At 37.2% G+C, this 21,821-nt stretch overlaps 1 pseudogene; it reads left to right on the top strand.

Moving 5' to 3' along the window:
* The first annotated feature begins 2,726 nt into the window (after nucleotides 1-2,726).
* On the top strand, nucleotides 2,727-21,560 carry LOC149152835 (serine hydroxymethyltransferase 3, chloroplastic-like; annotated as a pseudogene).
* The last annotated feature ends 261 nt before the right edge of the window (nucleotides 21,561-21,821 follow it).

Genomic DNA, 21,821 nt, shown 5'->3' with positions numbered 1-21,821 from the left:
CAATTTTCATACTGGACCCATAAATATCATTGAAGAACATAATCAATCAATCTTCTGAATCACCCAATCACCAAATCAATACATATACAAGGATAATATGTGTGTTAGCAATCAGATCTAGTCCATCAGATCATATAAGGATAAGTCATTATGAACATAATCAATCACTTCTCAGAATGTTGTTATCAGAACATAGTACCAGTACCCAGACATCACTTCAGATCCCAGAATACTGCAATAATAAACAGGAGCAGCTAAATAGATTTCATGAAAAATCCGCAACTTCACCAATAGAAAACCTGCGTACATCCGCACCTTCTCCTACTTCTTGCCTACGCACCTCCGCACCTGCAGCGCTTCTGGGCCTGCAAACCTCTGCACCTATGGTGCTTCTGGGCCTGTGAACATCGGCACCTGCTGCTTCAAACCGCCTGCAGACCCCACACCTGATCTGTGCCTGGACTGCGGTCCTCCGCACCTGTAGCCGTGTAGCACCTGCGGTCCTGCAGGTATAGATCAATTTTTCAGACTTTACTCATACCCCAGACTATCAGATCTATAGATCTGATCATGCGCCAAGGAGATCTTGACCCATCAGTAGATCTGCCTTATAAAGCTCAGGTTCCTTCTTTATTCAGATCTAGATCTGCACCATAACCCAATCATGGTATTCCAGCTCTAGCACTTTTTCAGATATTCAATTAATCATAAGATGCCTTGCCAAATGATCTCCTTCCTCTTTTATAGCCTTAGGCCTTTCACAATACCACGGACCAAAAACCATAACAATTCAATACCATGGACCCAATACTTGGGATCAACACTTTTGGATGCAATACCACGGACCAAAACCATAGGATCAAAAACTGTCGGACTAATACCATGAACCAACCATGAAAGTGCGTGAACTTTTCTCTTCATGAAAGGAACTTTTATTTGCATGAAAGTGCGTGAAATTTTCTCTACATGAAAGAAACTTTTCTCTGCATGAAAGTGCATGAACTTTTCTCGACATGAAATAAACTTTTCTCTGCATGAAAGTGTGTGAACTTTTCTCTACATGAAAGAAACTTTTCTCTGCATGAAAGTGCGTGAACTTGAAAACAACTTTGTTGCACTATAATTTATCATCTGTGTGATTTGCCATCAAGGACAACACTTGTCTCATAATGCCAACAGGGTTTAAAACTTAAAAATCAAATTACCAGTAAAGGATCATGTTGAGAACTAGACAAGAATATATATAATAGAATATGCAAATAATCTTCACAATATTTTTTTATCTTAGAATTGGTAAAGCTTAAGGCTCAAATGAAAACCCATGAGGAACATATTTCTCAATGTGTGTCTTGGGAGGTTAGTACCTCTAAAACTCTTACAATACTAATAAATGAATATTTTTATTACAGAATTGCAAGGCCTTGCCTGCCAATATCAAAACCCCAATGGTTAGCATGATCGATATGAGGCAATAGCCAAAGACAAGATTTTCACATGTAGTGGACTGAATAATATGATTAAATGGAGCATCAGTTAGCACAAAGCTCAATTTCACTTGATGTTCCTTTGAGTATTACATGCCTATCTAAGTGAAACTTCAGCAATACATATCTATTCCTTTTCACAATTATATCATGAAGCACCATATTAATGATGCCCCACAAACCTTCACCTTCAGGGAGGTTATGTCTTCTTCCCATGATGCCCATAATTCTGTGTAGAGTGTAATAGATTCTAGAATAACTGCGCCATATATCCAGTGTGTATATAGATGTATGCATGTATTCATGTTGGCCCATATCAAACTAATTTTAATATTTGCAATATTTGGAATTAACTTGGCTGCAAGCTTCCATTTCTGGAATTGCAATGAAACTCTTAAGAGTTTTGAACATGTTTATTAGGGATTTGAGCATTCGTGGGGTATGAAACGCCCCCACTTTACCATCCAACCAAGAGAAGTCACCTTGTAATCCAAATTGTCCACTTGTAACTGCAGAGTATCTATGCACAAGAGAATCTCCTATTGGGACTCACTTCTTTCTAGCATGACTTTACCCAAGGTAGTTTTGATTTTCCAATAGAGATATTATGTTGTTTACATATATTGGGTGTGCCTTGATCTAGTATTACCCAGGTTTGGATTCCACTGTCCTATATTTCCTTCAACCTCTATATTTGATAGAAATATTCTTCCCACTCTTGCTTAATTTTCAATAATTTCAATTCCTCTCTAGCTACCCTAGGGGTATGCTCCAAATAATATACTACAAAGGCTTTTATTTCATCTTGTTCTCTCATGTGCAAGGAGACTCCTTGACCTTGACTTATGTGATGGCTAGGGGAATAACCAGGATGAGACATGGATTTTGATAAAATAAGGTATGGGGGGAGTGGGATAGGGGATGTAAGGAAAAGATCATGTGGGAGAGACCAAAAAAATAGTGTCCACTAGCTTGAAAGATAAAGCAGAGCTACTTGGAACCATAATATCAACAAAGCCAAATGGGCTTGAATTTTGGCACCAACTTATTAACTAACCATCACCTTCTCCATATTCACAAGGTGAGGTTCATGAATAGGGCCATAATTACAGTCATGTGTTTCCATAACCATATTTTAATACCTTTGTTTGAGATGATGGACATTATTTCCCTTCATTCCATCCCTTTTATGTAGGCGTTCGTGAACTCCCATCTGACAGCCAATCACGGAGATGAGCGATGATGGCGTGTTGGGAGGAGTTGGTGGTATCAATGTTGTTTAGAGAAAACCACATGGGGTTGTGTATGTTGAATATTTTTGAAGAAGGTTTTCATCCATGATGATATCAGTGATGATTTGTGTGATGTATAACCTTCAACAATGGCAACAATTGTACTGTATGATTTTCCATGACAATAGTAAGAGCACTTTGTTTTGTAATGGAAACATACAATCATTTTGCAAGAAATATGGTGAATATGAAAAATGCTAATGGGACTTGGAAATGGTGCTTGCTACAATTAGTATGGTGCATCGATAATAAAGAGGATGATGAAATGGAGTATATAGAGAAAGTGTGAAATGGAGGACAAGATATGGAGTATGAAGATGATGATGATGATTTTTGTAAATAGAAATTGCAATAGGATGTACAATGTTGCTTTGTTGTGATGATTTTTGTATAGATACATTAATCCTATTTATATTTTTATTTATAGTTTTGTTGAGTTAATGGTTAGTGAATGGATTGATAAATGATTGAATTTTAATCTTACTAAACCTAAAAGTCTTGTTTTTCCAAAAACCCAAACTTCTCAGATTCAACTGTGATTATATGAAAGTTTAATCTTACTTATCCTAAAGGCTTTGTTTTTCCAAGAAGGTTCAATTCCAGTTTAACTTTTGAGGGGATTTGCAAATTACTAGCTTAATTAGCATATTTATTTTGTGTGTCTAAGAGGGAGGAGATGGTTTATTGGATGGTGATATTACCATCCAAAATCTGCCCCTGCTATAGAGACCTTGCATCTCTGTGATGAACTTAATCTGAATTTTTTTTAAGTTTTTAAAGAAAAGGTTCGTGAGAAAATTTGGGGACACCAGATCCTTCTCTTCTTGTACATGAAGGAAAATATAAAACTATTTTACCTTATCAAAAGCGCTTTATAGAATTGAAAGCTTTTCTAAAGTGATATGATGAGACAGATCATGAGTTTCTCAAAAGTAAGATTGCAAATATTTTACTGCCTTGATTGTTGATGATACAGTTAGTGTATGGAGCTTACAAATACTTTACTGCCTTTATTGTTGATGATACAATTAGTGTATGGATATTATACTTTACTGTTAATCATATATTTTACTACATTAAATTTTGGTCTCTTTGTAAACAATATGGTTTGACATTTTATTCTATTGTCTTTATAATGCCAACTCTTCGATATTTATCTGCTACTGCTCGAAGTGAACATGCAGTGGAGCTAGAAAACATAGCCATTATGCTTTCGTTAGAAGAAGGTACATTTACATTGTTGAATCTAGATAGATGTTAATGTTTGATTCAATTTCATTCATAAATTCATATTGTATTCATAATATATTAAGGACATATGAGTTTGAACTAGTAAACTGAGGCCTAAGTTCCTAGAAAACTTGGCTTAGAAGTATTATTTAGCTCTCCCCAATTTAAGTGTATGAATCTTCTAGTCTTTTAGATATTGTGGTTGGGCATTGAACATAATGTATAGTAAACCTTTTATTTTTATCCTAGGAGATTTACCATCTTTTTTTCTATGCAGTTAAATAGATAAGGAAGATGAAAATGCTAAATGTTTTTTCAAAGAATCCAAAGAGTTGGATAGTAGATGAAGCAGGTACAACTAAACATGTTTCTCAGTTGCCCACCATTGTCTCTACAAAGGCATATATTATGTCCAACCCATAATGTGTCTACTATTGGGAGATTCAGAACAAAATTTGGCATGCCGCATAGTTGGAAGCGTAATAATTGGTGGTTGTCACCTTATTGCGGACATGGCGTCAACCTGCAATGCATATTTTATACGTGGATGAAAAAAAAATGCTTCCATACATGACAGTAAAAAGGTTTCCATACATGACAATTGTTATCACCTAGATTGACCTTAGGCTGAAGGGAGGCAATTCCAGGGTAACCATAAACCAAGCTTAGCCAAGTAGCTATCCCTACTAGGACGGGAGAGGGCTCTCTCCTTAAGGATCTTAGTCAAGATGACTGGATCAGGTAAAGTATTTTAGGCTAGGTATAGTAGCTCGAAGGTTTTTGATTGAATTTGTTGGTGTTTTGTTGGATCAGATGGAGCTGGGTAGTTTAGGTCTGGGAAATTAAGTCAGAAATGCAGGGTGTTGTATGGAGCAAGGTAGGCATGGGCTGTAGCACTTTAGGCTTAATGCTGTGAGGTGTTTAATACTGATGAGGAGCTAAGAAGGGCATGTGACAATCATGGATCCTTCTTAAACAGTAGAAAACATGAAATATTGAATGATTTCCCAACGCAGAGCACTAATATAATGGATTCTACCTATCAAACTTGATAACATTCAACTAGAAGCATGAAATGAATGATGGCATACATAAAACATGTAAAAAAATGATTACAAAAGAAGAAACTATACTAAAACTCCATACCACAGGGATCCCATAAAAATAGCTGGAAATCTTATTAATCTCCTTGCCAAACTGCTTACAGTGATGTAGAACCAAGCTCTAAGCATCCAAGTGAGTCCAACCCCAAAAAATGTCTAAGAAAATACATAATATAGGCATCAAAACAACCCATCCTAGCCTCAGGGGTCAAATCCATGAGAGGAGGAGTAGTTGCACAACAAACTGAACTGAAAGCTAAAGACTAGGGAGGTCAAACTGACTCATCCCTAAGATGATGCAAACTGATTCATTACATGCCACCTAGGCCATTTATCTGATGTATCTACCCTAGGTAACCAAAATATACATTAATTACATCATGATTTTACATTTCATCAGTGAAAAGATCAAAATCCCATAGGTGAAAAGTAAATTCTAGAAGAAACAGTGAAAAAATAGGCAATCTGTCAAGTGCGCAGCGCCAGTGTCAAACACGCAGCGCCTGAAGGGAGTGCGCAATGCCAACTTCTAGCTGATTTTTTACTGCCTTCCTGACCTCCAAATCTGGCTCATGATAGCTCATTGGAAATCTTGTCCTGTCTAGTTTCCAAAACTGCCCTTGGTTTCCAATTTGAGCTTGATTTGACCCTCCAAAATTGCAATCTCCCAAGACTGCTCAAACGCGCAATGCCAGGCTCAAAAAACAGGCAAAAACATGAATTTTAGGTGGTTTTTTTTCCTTTTCACCTAGTAAATTTTACTTTCACACCTGGAAACATGGTTTTTCTGAATGTACATGGCCTTCTAATTCCAATGGTGGTGTCCATTTCTCCAAAAAGTGCCCCAAAAAAGTTCGCAATGCCCTAGGCGTTGCGCATTTGACCAATGGACTGATAGAAAAATTACCTGACTGTGGAGTGCGCAACACCTGAAGGGAGTGCGCAGTGCCTTTTTGCAGGCAACTTTTGGAGGCCTTCCCAGTGTCCAAAGTGGGCGCGGGATATCTTGTTGGAAAGATTGTCGAGTGTACTTTCCAGAAATTTTAATTTTTTCAATTTGGAGCTCATTTTCCATGTCAAAAGCTCAATCTCCCAAAACTGGTCAAAATGTGAAGAATGAGGTTGCCAAAATGCAGAGTGTTGTTCCAGTCAATCTTTTGAGGTCTTCCTCAACTCCAAATTGAGATCATGATAGCTCATTAGAAATATCTTTGTGTCTAGTTATCGTTTGACTCATCAAGCAAGCGTTTTGCACATTCAAACTAGGAGAAATCTTGATTTTCCCAAAGTCACTCCAGAAGTGCAGCAACTCTCCTGACACAAATGATGTTTTGAACATTTCTCCCAAACCATGAGACATGTGTAAAAACTGAAAGAGGGTTTTCTTCTTGAGTATATGATGGACAAAAACCTCTCTCACATTTGTCAAATTCATCTTTTCTTGCTTAGAAACATCATTTGAATAAAACCTATCCCAATGTGTGGAACAAGGGATTTGTAGAAATGAAGGGAAATGCAGGGGATGAGGGGCTTCTAATTTCATGAGAAATTTTTTGGAAGTAGGGAGGGATGTTAGGAAGCAGGGGAAAGTGGAATTTCAAATATTGAGTGAGGGAAGGGGTCTAAAAGGGAAAAACACAGGCCTAACCCTAAAATGTGTGAAATTGTAGCAATATGCTAGGGTTTGTGGGAAAATGATGAATCTAAGGGATATCAATGATGGAAAGTGTTTAAGAAGGTATTTTAAGGGTAGGGGAAGGTGTATGAGCATCAGGATACAGGTTTTGTTGATGATTTGACCATCAAAGTAAAATTACCTTCAAAACCTTAGGAGAGGGAAATGAGCCTTATCTAAGCACAACTGAAGCACAAACAAGGTGTAAAATGACCCATTGGAACTTGAAATAATGATGACAAATCTTTGAGTGATAGTACACTCAGCCAAATGGTGACATGGACTAGTACTTGGAAAACTTTGGAAGGAGTGAAAACAATCCTAGACCTAATACCTAGTGACCAAATTTTACTTGAAGACTCACTGAAATGACAAAATTTTGACTTTGACACCCCAAGGCCACTTTATAAGAGCATATTTAATCACTGGTGGAAGGCTATAAATACTGACACTAACATTGGCTCCAATGGGGATGGTAGCTCCTTGGAGGTGCCAAGAACACCGTAGACCAAGTAGCCTTATCCATTGGGCATGGAGTAAACAAAAAAAACTCAATCTGAAATACATGCTTGAATACTGATAACTTAAAGACACAAACTGAATTTTACTCAACCAAAAGCTGACTCAATACTAAAACACCACTAAAAAACTGGAAAAGATACTCAAAATGGAGCTTATTCAATAAAACCTACTCTAATTGTTCCATTCATCACTTGATCAGGTGAAATGAAACAACCAATGCAACCAAGTAAGCATTCTAGCTGCTGTTTGAATTCTCCATAAGTGCTTGTTTATCAGCAACAAGAGAGAACTACTGAAATGAAACTCCCATGAAAACTTGTAAATAGATCCAAATTTTCCCAGATTGAATAATATGGATGCTCTATTCGACTCCAAAAATACTACATGAGGATCTTTAACTTCATGTGCACTGGGACTTAGCTCATCCAATGAATTACTTTGTTTCTCCTCATACCATGAATGCAAACTTTCATCTGAGCTTTGTGATGAGACTCCTGTTGAAAATGACAAAGAAACCGCCTGTCGGATCAAGTTTGTTTCAATATTTTTTTTAAGCTCACAGTTAGCTAATGGAGAAGGACTTTGGCTACAAACATCATCCAACACATCAGCTATTAGATCGTGAAAAACTTCAAAAGATTGTTGCAACCCATTTTCTATTGGTTCCAATGAGATTGCATCATTTGATCATATGTTCCAGCTTCCAAGTCTTCATCTGCAACCGGACATTCAATGGCATTCGGGGGCTGCAAATCTAGATATGAGAAGTCTTGAACAAGGATTTCATTGCCCTCTAGATGGTTAAGATCAAAACTTATCGACGGTTGATTTCTGATTGCACGAAAGTTGTCTCTGATGAACTGAAACGAATTAAAACAAAGAGGCAAAGATCCTTCACTTAATTCAAAATTTTCTGCACTTTCCTCCTCACTTCCATCGCTGATATGTAACGGCTGATCACTGTATTCGAGCTACTAAAAGTGAACTTCCTCCTTCCACAAACTAGCTGCTGATTTGTCTGCAAGACTAGCTTCTGTTTGGAGAACATAACCATCATCATACTGATCAAACATAGGAAAATCATCAGGATAAAACACATCATCAAGCATAAATGTCAGATCAACAGATCTCTCTTCTCCAAGATGATCTATAAAGCAATCATTATCAGATCTATGACAACTGGGATAAGAAAGGAAATGTTTTGCATCAGCCAATTGTTTTCTTCAATCAGTGAGCCATGGTCTTGAACATCATACTCATTCCTTGTGGTGATCTTTTGCATCATCTCTTCCACTACACTTACCAAAATGTCAATCTTTACCTCTAAAGATGTCAATTCCTCTGGATTTATGTTCTTCATCTCTTCTTCCTTCAACTTTTCCCTTCTAATCAACAGATTAGCCTCTACATCTACTGCATTGTTTTGCATCTCTTCAAGTGTTGCCAGGTTCCTTTCCCACAGCTAAAACTCCATTTCTGGATCAAAGGCTTCCGGGTAGTGTAAGAGAGCTGAATCGAGAGGAGGTCTTATATTAATAGGCATCGAACAATAAACTTGGTTAAATCTGGTAGAAAATTGTTGTACTGTCTCCCCTGGTTGTATTTTCAGTTGGTTATACTCTTCTAGAATCAAGAAAGGGTTCTATCTAACCACCCAATTGCCGAGGAAAACTTTAACGAACTGTTGGAAATCTGAGATGCTCGCATCAGGCAGGGTTTTGAACCAACTCTTGACTTTGCCTTGCAAAGAAAGAGCAAAAAGCCTAATACTGACATCCTCTTCATCAACTTCAAAAAGGTCAAGAAAAGACTCAAAATTTAGTACATGTCTCTCAGCAATGATGTTGTCACATTCACCATCAAATCTTGGTAGATATAGGTAATCATTTTTAGGGAAAGCATGAGATATAGGAGGTAAAATCAGAGGCTTGTATCTATCTAGAATTTTACAAGGTATAGGAGTATATAAAAAGGCTGTAGAATTATTCTTGATCTCTTGAGGCTCATCAGTTTGAAGACGGTCATCATAAGATTCGGAAGAAGGGTCTTGATCAAGATCAAAGGCATGCGAATATTTTGTATTCACAATCTTCAAAGGGAAAGAATCAAATGCAGGTCTAGGATCTTTTCTCAAATACAATATACTTTGTAAAACCTTCTTGACATTCTCCGGAAAATAAAAATAAAAATAAAAATAAATAAATAAATAAATAAAATAAAATAAAATAATAATAATAATAATAATAATAATAAATAAATAAAATAAAATAAAAAAATAAAATAATTTATAACAAAAAACATAATTTCTTGGATGAAATTCCAACTTGAATACCCGATCTTTCCATATTGTCCTTTCATGTTTCTGCTAGTCAGGTTCATCCTCTAGTGGATTCCGTGGATCTGATCTCAAAACTGATTTGGAGTCGCCAGGTGAATGATTTCAGCCTTTCGATGTCTAATAATTTGTCCACCATTAACAATCAGATCTAAACTTGATACATTTTGCTGAGGAACATAAAACTATGTTACCCAGTATGGTTGCCACTATGTTATCACCTAAATTGACCTCTGGCTGAAGGGAGGCAATTCCAGGGTAACCACAAACCAAGCTTAGCCAAGTAGCTAGCCCTACTAGGTCGGGAGAGGGCTCTCTCCTTAAGGATCTTAGTCAAGATGACTGGATCAGGTAAAGGATTTTAGGTTAGGTATAGTAGCTCAAAGGGTTTTGATTGAATTTTTTGGTGTTTTGCTGGATCAGATGGAGCTCGGCAGTTTAGGCCTGGGAAATTAGGTCAGAAATGCGAGGTGTTCTATGGGGCAAGGTAGGCATGGACTGTAGCACTTTAGGCTTAATGGTGTGAGGTGTTTAAGATTGATGAGGAGCTAAGAAGGGCATGTGAAAATCATGGATCCTTCTTAAACAGTAGAAAACATGAAATATTGAATGATTTCCCAATGAAGAGCACTGATACAATGGATTCTACCTATCAAACTTGATAACAGTCAACTAGAAGCATGAAATGAATGATGGCATACATAAAACATGTAAACAAATGATTACAAAAGAATAAATTGTACTAAAAATCCATACCACAGGGATCCCACAAAAATAGCTGCAAATCTTATTAATCTCCTTGCCAAACTACTTACAATGATGTACAATCAAGCTCTAAGCATCCAAGTGAGTCCAACCCCAATAAATGTCTAAGAAAATACATAATATAGGCATCAAAACAACCCATCCTAGCCTCAGGGGTTGAATCCATGAGAGGAGGAGCAGTTGCACAACAAAATGAACTGGAAGCTAAAGACTAGGGAGGTCAAACTGACTCATGCCTAAGATGATGCAAACTGACTCATTACATGCCACCTAGGCCATTTATCTTATGTATCTACCCTAGGTAACCAAAATATACATTAATTACATCACGATTTTACATTTCATCAGTGAAAATATCAAAATCCCATAGGTGAAAAGTAAATTCTAGAATAAACAGTGAAAAAATAGGCAATCTGTCAAGTGCGTAGCGCCAGTGTCAAATGCGCAATGCCTGTAGGGAGTGCGCAGTGCCAACTTCCAGCTGATTTTTGACTGCCTTCCTGACCTCCAAATCTGGCTCATGATAGCTCATTGGAAAGCTTCTCTTTACTAGTTTCCAAAACCGCCCTTGGTTTCCAATTTGAGCTTGATTTGACCCTCCAAAATTGCAATATCCCAAGACTACTCAAACGCTCAGCGCCAGGCTCAAAAAACAAGCAGAAACATGAATTTTAGGTGGTTTTTTGGCCTTTTCACCTAGTAAATTTGACTTTCACACCTGAAAACATGTTTTTTCTTAATTTACATGGACTTTTGATTCCAATGGTGGTGTCCATTTGTCCAAAAAGTGCCCCAAAAAAGTGCGCAATTCCCTAGGCACTGCGCGTTTGACCAGTGGACTAATAGAAAAATTACCTGACTGTGGAGTGCACAGCGCCTGAAGGGAGTGCGCAGCGCCTTTTTGCAGGCCACTTTTGGAGGCCTTATCAGTGTCCAAATTAAGCGCGAGATAGCTCGTTGGAAATCTTGTCAAGTCTACTTTCCAAACATTATGAATTTTTCAATTTGGAGCTCATTTGCCATGTCAAAATCTCAATCTCCCAAGACTGGCCAAAATGTGATGAATGAGGCTGCCAAAATGCACAGTGTTGTTCCAGTCAAGCTTTTGAGGTCTTCCTCAACTCCAAATTGAGCTCATGAGAGCTCATTGGAAATATCTCTGTGTCTAGTTATCATTTGACTCATCAAGCAAGTCTTTTGGACATTCTATCTAGGAGAAATCTTGATTTTCCCAAAGTCACTCCAGAAGTGCATCAACTCTCCTGAGGCAAATGATGTTTTGAACATTTCTCCCAAACCATGAGACCTACGTAAAAATTGAAGGAGGTTTTTCTTCTTGAGTATGTGATGGACAGAAACCTCTCTCATGTTTGTCAAATTCATCTTTTCTTTCTCAGAAACATCATTTGAATAAAACCTATCCCGATGTGTGGAACAGGGGATTTGTAGAAATGAAGGGAAATGAAGGGGATGAGGGGTTTCTAATTTCATGAGAAAATTTTTTGGAAGTAGGGAGGGATGTTAGGAAGCAGGGGAAAGTGGAATTTCAAAGATTGAGTGAGGGGAAGGGGTCCAAAAGGGCAAAACACATGCCTAACCTTAAAAAGTGTCAAATTGTAGCAATAGGCTAGGGTTTGTTGGAAAATGATGAATCTAAGGGATATCAGTGATGGAAAGTGTTTAAGAAGGTATTTTAATGGTAGGGGAAGGTGTATGAGCATCAGGATACAACTTTTGTTGATGATTTGGCCATCCAAGGAAAATTACCTTCAAAACCCTAGGAGAGGGAAATGAGCCTTATCTAAGCACAACTGAAGCACAAACAAGGTGTAAAATGACCCATTGGAACTTGAAATAATGATGACAAATCTTTGAATGATAGTACACTCAGTCGAATGGTGACATGGACTAGTACTTGGAAAACTTTGGAAGGAGTGAAAACAATCCTAGACCTAATACCTAGTGACCAAATTTTACTTGAAGACTCACTGAAATGACAAAATTTTGACTTTGACACCCCAAGACCACTTTATAAGATCATATTGAATCACTGGTGGAAGGCTTCAAATACTGACACTAACATTGGCTCCAATGGGGATGGTAGCTCCTTGGAGGTGCCAAGAACACTGTAGACCAAGTAGCCTTATCCATTGGGCATGGAGTCAAAAAAAAACTCAATCTGAAATACATGGCTGACTACTAATGACTCAAAGACACAAACTAACTTTTACTCAACCAAAAACTGACTCAATACTAAAACACCAGTGACAAACTGTGAAAGATACTCAAAATGGAGCTTATTCAATAAAACCTACTCTAACTATTCCATTCATCACCTGAGCAAGTGAAATGAAACAACCAATGCAACCAAGTAAGCATTCTAGCTGCTATTTGAATTCTCCGCAAGTGCTTGTTTATCAGCAACAAGAGAGAACTACTGAAATGCAACTCCCATGAAAACTTGTAAACAAATCCAAATTTTCCCAGATTGAATTATATGGATGCTCTATTTGACTCCAAAAATACTGCATGAGGTTCTTTAACTTCATGTGCACTGGGACTTAGCTCATCCAATGAATTACTTTGTTTCTCCTCATACCATGAATGCAAACTTTCATCTGAGATTTGTGATGTGACTCCTGCTGAAAATGACAAAGAAACCAGTAGCCGGATCGAGTTTTTTTCAATATTTTTTTAAGCTCATAGTTAGCTAATGGAGAAGGACTTTGGCTGCAGACATCATCCAACACATCAGCTATTGGATCGTGAAAAACTTGAAAAGACTGTTGCAACCCATTTTCTATTGGTTCCAATGAGATTGCATGATTTTCTACAGGCTACTCATTTGAAGATATACTATGAAAAATTCCCTTCGAAAACTGAAACGATTCAAAACATAATGGTACATAGTCATCTTTCATCATTTGATCATATGTTCCAGCTTCCAAGTCTTCATCTGCAACCATAAATTTAATGGCATTCGAGGGCTACAAATCTAGATATGAGAAGTCTTGAACAAGGATTTCATTGCCCTCTAGATGGTTAAGATCAAAACTTAACGACGGTTGATTTCTGATTGCATGAAAGTTGTCTCTAATGAACTGAAATGAAGTAAAACAAAGAGGCAAAGATCCTTCACTTAATTCAAAATTTTCTGCACTTTCCTCCTCACTTCCATAGCTGATATGTAACGGCTGATCACTGTATTCGAGCTGCTGAAAGTGAACTTCCTCCTTCCACAAACCAGCTGTTGATTTGTCTGCAAGACTAGCTTATGTTTGGAGAACATAACCATCATCATACTGATCAAACTTAGGCAAATCATCAACATAAAACACATCATCAAGCATACATGTCAGATCAACAGATCTCTCTTCTCCAAGATGATCTATAAAACAATCATTATCAGATCTATGACAACTGGGATAAGAAAGAAAATGTTTTGGATCAGCCACTTGTTTTTCTTCAATCAATGAGCCATGGTCTTGAACATCATACTCATTCCTTGTGGTGATCTTTTGCATCATCTCTTCCACTGCACTTACCCAAATTTCGAGCTTTACCTCTAAATATGTCAATTCCTCTGGATCTATGTTCTTCATCTCTTCTTCGTTCAACTTTTCCCTTCTGATCAGCAGATTAGCCTCTCCATCTACTGCACTGTTTTGCATCTCTTCAAGTGTTTCCTGGCTCCTTTCCCTAGGCTGAAACTCCATTTCTGGATCAAAGGCTTCCGAGTAGTGTAAGAGAGCTGAATCAGGAGGAGGTCTTATATTAATAGACATTGAACAATAAACTTGGTTAAATCTGGCAGAAAATTGTTGTACTGTCTCCCGTGGCTATCTTTTCAACTGGTTATACTCTTCTAGAATCAAGAAAGGGTTCTGTCTGACCACCCACATGTCGAGGAAAACTTTAACAAACTGCTGGAAATCTGAGATGCTCGCATCAGGCAGGGTTTTGACCAACTCTTGACTTTGCCTTGCAAATAAAGAGCAAAAAGCCTAATACTGACATCCTCTTCATCAACTTCAAAAAGGTCAAAAAAAGACTCAAAATTCAATACATGTCTCTCAGCAATGATGTTGTCACATTCACAATCAAATCTTGGTAGATATAGGTAATCATTTTTAGGGAAAGCATGGGATATAGGAAGTAAAATCAAAGGCTTGTATCTATCTGGAATTTTACAAGGTATAGGAGTATATAAAAAGGCTGTAGAATTATTCTTGTTCTCTTAAGGCTCATCAGTTTGAAGATGGTCATCATAAGATTCGGAAGAAGGGTCTTGATCAAGATCAAAGGCATGCGAATATTTTGTATTCACAATCTTCAAAGGGAAAGAATCAAATGCAGGTCTAGGATCTTTTCTCAAATACAATATACTTAGTAAAGCCTTCTTGCCATTCTCAGGAAAAAAAGAAGAAATAATTTATAACAAAGAACATAATGTCTTGGATGAAATTCCAACTTGAATACCTGATCTTTCCATATTTTCCTTTCATGTTTCTGCTAGTCAGGTTCATCCTCTAGTGGAGTCCTTGGATTTGATCTCGAAATTGATTTGGAGTCGCCGGGTGAATGATTTTAGCCTTCCGGTGTTTGATCATTTTTCCACCATTAACAATCAGATCTAAACCTGATACATTTTGCTTAGGAACATAAAACTACATTCCCTAGTATGGTCACCACTATGTTATCACCTAAATTTACCTCAAGCTGAAGGGGGGCAATTCGAGGGTAACCACAAACCAGGCTTAGACAAGTAGCTATCCCTACTAGTTCGGGAGATGGCTCTCTCCTTAAGGATCTCAGTCAAGATGACTGGATTAGGTAAAGGATTTTAGGCTAGGTATAATAGCTCGAAGGGTTTTGATTGAATTTGTTGGTGTTTTGCTGGATCAAATGGAGCTGGGCAGTTTAGGTCTGGGAAATTAGGTCTGAAATGCAAGGTGTTCTATGGGGAAAGGTAGGCATGGGCTGTAGCACTTTAGGCTTAATGGTGTGAGGTTTTTAAGACTAATGAGGAGCTAAGAAGGGCATGTGACAATCATGGATCCTTCTTAAACAGTAGAAAACATGAAATATTGAATGATTTCCCAAGGCAGAGCACTGATATAATGGATTCTACCTATCAAACTTGATAACATTCAACTAGAAGCATGAAATGAATGATGGCATACATAAAACATGTAAAAAAATGATTACAAAAGAAGAAACTGTACTAAAACTCCATACCACATGGATCCCATAAAAATAGCTGCAAATCTTATTAATCTCCTTGCCAAACTGCTTACAATGATGTACAATCAAGCTTTGAGCATCCAAGTGAGTCCAACCCCAACAAATGTCTAAGAAAATACATAATATAGGCATCAAAACAACCCATCCTAGCCTCAGGGGTTGAATCCATGAGAGGAGGAGCAGTTGCACAACAAACTGAACTGAAAGCTAAAGACTAGGGAGGTCAAACTGACTCATCCCTAAGATGATGCAAACTGATTCATTACATGCCACCTAGGCCATTTATCTGATGTATCTACCCTAGGTAACCAAAATATACATTAATTACATCATGATTTTACATTTCATCAGTGAAAATATCAAAATCCCATAGGTGAAAAGTAAATTCTAGAAGAAACAATGAAAAAATAGGCAATCTGTCAACTGCGTAGCACCAGTGTCAAACGCGCAGCGCCTGAAGGGAGTGCGCACCGCAACTTCCAGCTGATTTTTGACTGCCTTCCTTACCTCCAAATCTAGCTCATGATAGCTCATTGGAAAGCTTGTCTTGTCTAGTTTCCAAAACTGCCCTTGGTTTCCAATTTGAGCTTGATTTGACCCTCCAAAATTTCAATCTCCCAAGACTGCTCAAACGCACAGCGCCGGGCTCAAAAAACATGGAGAAACATGAATTTTAGGTGGTTTTTTAACCTTTTCACCTAGTAAATTTGACTTTCACACCTGGAAACATGATTTTTATGAATGTACATGGCCTTCTGATTCCAATGGTGGTGGCCATTTCTCCAAAAAGTGCCGCAAAAAAGTGCTCAGTGCCCTAGGCACTGTGCGTTTGACCAGTGGACTAATAGAAAAATTACTTGACTGTGGAGTGTTTAGCGCCAAAACGGAGTGCGCAATTCCTTTTTACAGGCCACGTTTGGAGGCCTTCCCTGTGTCCAAATTGGGCGTGGGATAGCTCGTTGGAAAGCGTGTTGAGTCTACCTTCCAAAAAAAATTGAATTTTTTTAATTTGGAGCTCATTTCACTATCAAAAGCTCAATCTCCCAAGACTGGTCAAAATGTGAAGAATGAGGCTACCAAAATGTAGAGTGCTATTCCAATCAACCTTTTGAGGTCTTCCTCAACTCCAAATTGAGCTCATGATAGCTCATTGGAAAGCTCTATGTGTCTAGTTATTATTGGATGCATCCAGCAAGTCTTTTGGACATTCCAACTAGGAGAAATCTTGATTTTCCCAAAGTCACTCTAGAAGTGTAGCAACTCTCCTGGCGCAAATGATGTTTTGAACATTTCTCCCAAACCATGAGACATGTGTAAAAACGAAAGGATTTTTTCTTCTTGAGTCTATGATGGAAAAAAACCTCTCTCACTTTTGTCAAATTCATCTTTTCGTGCTCAGAAACATCATTTGAATAAAACCTATCCCGATGTGTGGAACATGGGATTTGTAGAAATGAAGGGAAATGAAGGGGATGACAAGCTTCTAATTTCTTGAGAAAATTTTTTGGAAGTAGGGAGGGATGTTAGGAAGCAGGGAAAAGTGGAATTTCAAAGATTGAGTGAGGGAAAGGGGTCCAAAATGGAAAAACATAGGCCCAACCATAAAAAGTGTCAAATTGTAGCAATAGGCTAGGGTTTGTGGGAAAATGATGAATCTAAGGGATATCAGTGATGGAAAGTGTTTAAGAAGGTATTTTAAGGGTAGGAGAAGGTGTATGAGCATCAGGATACAAGTTTTGTTGATGATTTGACCATCCAAGGAAAATTACCTTCAAAACCCTAGGAGAGGGAAATGAGCCTTATCTAAGCACAAACAAGGTGTAAAATAACCCATTGGAACTTGAAATAATGATGAAAACTCTTTTAATGATAGTACACTCAACCAAATGGTGACATGGACTAGTACTTGGAAAACTTTGGAAGGAGTGAAAACGATCCTAGACCTAATACCTAGTGACCAAATTTTACTTGAAGACTCACTGAAATGACAAAATTTTGACTTTGACACCCCAAGACCACTTTATAAGAGCATATTTGATCATTGGTGGAAGGCTACAAAGACTCATTTAATAACAACAACAACTCTATTAATAACCTCTCATTTGCAGCCAGAAGCCAAATAATTAGCAAATACTGAATATTTGGCATTCATTGTGCTTGTATAATCTCATAAGAGAGATTTTGTGCTTGGCACCCAAGTTGGGTAACATGTAATCTTTTCATCTTGCCATGTTTTATAGATTGATATAAAATTGAAAATGTGTAGAATTATCCCCATTTCCAGCTTGTGGTTATTTTCTTATTGTATTTTCCACAAGCAAAAGGGCTTTTATCAAAAAGATGGTATATGAGATTCTAAGAGGCATTTCTCTTTTTGGCATTCAATATTGTCAAAATTGTTATCTTTTCAGCTTGCAATATTAACATTGCAAAACAATAATTGATTTGTTAGTTGGGTATGTCTGGTTTTTCCTACTACAGATGTATTTGAATATTAATGGCGTGTTCAATATAACTGTAAGGATTTTGTTGCAAGCTAGTTTCTGATTTGTGTTGTTGGGCATTTTGTATTGTGTTTTCCTGATATAAATGATGCCATTTTAAATACTGTAGATAACAAAATTAAATTCCTTTGCCTTGTTTTGAGTTTTGTCTACATGACTTCACGTTCACTTTCAGGAGATTATTAGGTGGGGTTTTTAACAAGGGTTTAATTTGAGGCAAAAAATTTGGGGTTTTGGAATAAATTTGTGCTTGCTAGTTTTTTAAGATTTTTAAAAATAAACACTTTGTTCTTAATCTGGATTCCCCTAGGATGCCAGCAAACAGAAATTGTAGACCTCAATAATACAATTAATGCTCCTGTCAAACCGTGCCTCAGTTGCTGAGGGTACTAAAGTTATTGTGATTTATTTATCTAGTTTGTAAATTACTTCGTGCAGAGGGAAAGCTTTGTAGATCCTCCTCTGAGTGAGCTCGATCCTGAAATGAATGTGATAATTGAGCAAGAAAAGCAGCGACAATTCAGAGGATTGGAACTTATTTCTTTTGAGAATGTTACATCCGAGCGGTGATGGAAGTTGTTGGATCATGTCTAACAAACGAGTATTTAGAAGCTCTCTGGTAGGAGGTAAGCACCTAAAGTTATAACTTGGAATTTTAAGAATGGCACCGTCATGATTGTGATTGTGTCTAAGCTGCTTGGCAGTTTCTTCTTACCACTTGGTATTTTTTTCGTATTAAACTCATTTTCTCTTAGCTTTTCGACCTGTACCTTTTAGTTTGAATGTTTGACATGTGTGTAATGGTTTTTGGCTTCAACATTACAGTGTTGATACCTGTAGATATTGCATGAGTATCTATTATCACAATGAAGGATACAATTTTTGGACACTTTTCTATATTTATTGACTATTGTGTTGGGTTGGGATTTATGCCATGCAGATACTATGCTGGAAACGAATTCATTGACCAAAGTGAGAGGCTTTGCCGGCAAAGGTCCCTAGAAGAATTCCATCTTGACAACAGTACATGGGGTGTTAATGTTCAACCATTATCTAGATCCCTGGCTAATTTTGTTGTTTATACAACTCTCCTCCAACCACATGATCGCATTATGGTTTGTATGGTTCTGAACTACGAACCTCCTTTGATAAGATTAGCATTCCTATTTGGGCATGTAACATGTGAAAAATTGCTTTGCAACATTTAGGGTGTGGACTCACCACATGGAGGGCATTTGTCTCATGGATTTATGACAACAAAAACGTGGGTATCTTCTACATCAATTTACTTTGAATTAATTCCATGCCATCTAGATGAGTCCACAAGTGAGCTTTCATTGCCAGTATAATAATAATTAGGAGGGAAACAGTTCCATGATTGACAAATATTGAACAATTCTTTTGGGGAAGTGTTCAAACTGTTAATGGTTGTGTTTGTTTTCTTGGGTTATAGGATTCATTAACTATTAAATGCTTGAGAATACTACCACCCTTTTTAGGCCCAAGCTTATCATTGTTGGTGCTAGTGGATAACCCCGAGACATTGATTATCCTCGCATGAGGCAGGTATTGAAGCTGGGTATTTCTATAGATCTTATAATGGCAGTCCTTTCAAAAATTTCTCTTTCCAGCAATGTTTATTCTAGCAAATTTTATTAATATCTTCTTTTAGTATGTAATGTTGGAATTTTTATGATTTTTATTACTAAAAAGTTTGTGGTTTGGGAAGATTGCCGATACAGTTGGGGCATACTTAATGATGGACATGGAACACATAAGTGGTCTTATCGTTGCTTCTATAATGGCTAGTCCACTTGACTTTTGTGATGTAGTAACAACTACAATGCACAAGGTGAGTTGATGCTATTAATTTTCTCTGCACTTCACCCTTTCGATTAAAAAATTGACTATATTAGATGGATTGTTTTTTGGATCTATATTAATGCTATATATATTGCCATTCCCCCCTTGTAGAAAAAAAATAATCCCATTAATGTTCAAGAAACAGTGAAGAACTAAAATAAATATGCCATTCCCATCATAGGAGGAGTGATTCTAGAGTTAAGAGGTGTAGATTTTCCTTTTGATTCTCTTACATGTTCTCTGATTCAGTTTCTTGTTTCCATTTGTTTATGTTCTTTCTATTTCTTATCACTACTAGATCAAAGCTTTGATGAAACTCGTTATGTTCCTTGAATTGTTTGTCAATTGTTTCACTTTTTTCTTTTCATTTTTATCTTTTTGATATTTTTCATTCTGAAATATTTTTGGATTGTAGGGTTATGATTTTTAGTCTTTACGAGGTCCTCAGGGAGGCATGATATTCTTCAGGAAGGAACAAGTATTGGGGGTTGACCTAGAGACATCCATCAACAATGCAGTTTTTCCAGGGTTACAGGTCAATCTAAGTTCTCCTTCCTTTCCTCCATCATCCATATTGTTCTCCTACTGACTAATATCATAATATTGAATATATAAAATTTTTGTATCATTGTGTTTCTAAAAGATACATGAAATAATATGTGGCTTTCTAGGGAGGACCACATAACCATACCATAGGAGGTATGGCTGCTTTTTTAAAGCAGGTTGTAGCTACAAAGTTCAAGGCTTATCAAGTACAGGTGTAGTACTCTCACATGTCTAAGCTTCTGTAAAATTCATGCATGTGAATTATTTTGTGAATGGATTTTGTTTCTAATTAGAGGTAAAATAGTTTTAGCAAGTTGTAGCAAATTGTCGAGCCCTTGCAAAGAGACTAATGGATTTGCGTTACAATTTGGTGTTTGGTGGTAGTGACAATCACCTAGTTCTAGTTGGTTTTAGACCCTTGGTAAGGATCCTCTATTCATATGTTGGTGCAAACAACCTACTTGTATATTGATTTCTATCGGATTTAGTTGGTTGAATGCAACATCATATATATTAATGGTCTTGGATAGGGCATTGATGGTGCAAGAGTAGAGAATGTTTTGGAGTCTGCTTCTATCACACTCAACAAGAATTATTTACCAAGTTACATGAATTTTTGCTTTGTATATTTAGATGTAAGGGAGTCATTGATTTTCCTTGCTCCATGGGATGATATAGCTTACTTTCAGACCTTACATTTTCAGGTGATAAAAGTGCTATGGTTCCTAGTGGTATTCGGATAGGGACTCCTACATTAACCACCTATGGGCCTCTTGAGGAATACTTTATTAAGGTTGCAAATTTTATCCACGACGGGGTGCAGATAGCCATTAAGGCTAAGGGATCTGTGCAAATTACAAAATTAAAATATTTTATAGAATTTATTAAGTCAGACAATTTCTAGCTATGAAATAGCATTTCTGATCTCAAAAAGAAGGTTGAATCGTTTGCTAGCCAATTTCCATTGCTTGGTGTTGGCACTGAAAATATTAGTTAGAGATATGACGTGCTCACAGCCTCAGAAGTGTCCTTTATTAACTTTTAGGTTGGGCTTCAGTGACGATAACCAGGTTGGTAAGATTTGCTTCCATGTGTAGATTATAGTGATGAATAATGTTGGAAGCTGAATTTGTCTAAATTTATGTGCTTTCCCAGCATTAGCATTAACATATTTTGTTCTAATGTGTTGGATGTTGAGTTTTCCATTTTATTTATTGGCAATTATGTATGACTCTCTTTTTGTTCATCACAAGAATTT

The sequence above is a fragment of the Pinus tabuliformis genome, chromosome 9, assembly GCF_031772625.1.
Source record: "Pinus tabuliformis cultivar Carrire ecotype Pingquan chromosome 9, CPIR1, whole genome shotgun sequence".
In the NCBI taxonomy this organism is placed as follows: domain Eukaryota; kingdom Viridiplantae; phylum Streptophyta; class Pinopsida; order Pinales; family Pinaceae; genus Pinus; species Pinus tabuliformis.
The sequence above is the reverse complement of the archived record's forward strand: the minus strand, read 5'-3'. Positions and strand labels throughout refer to the sequence as shown.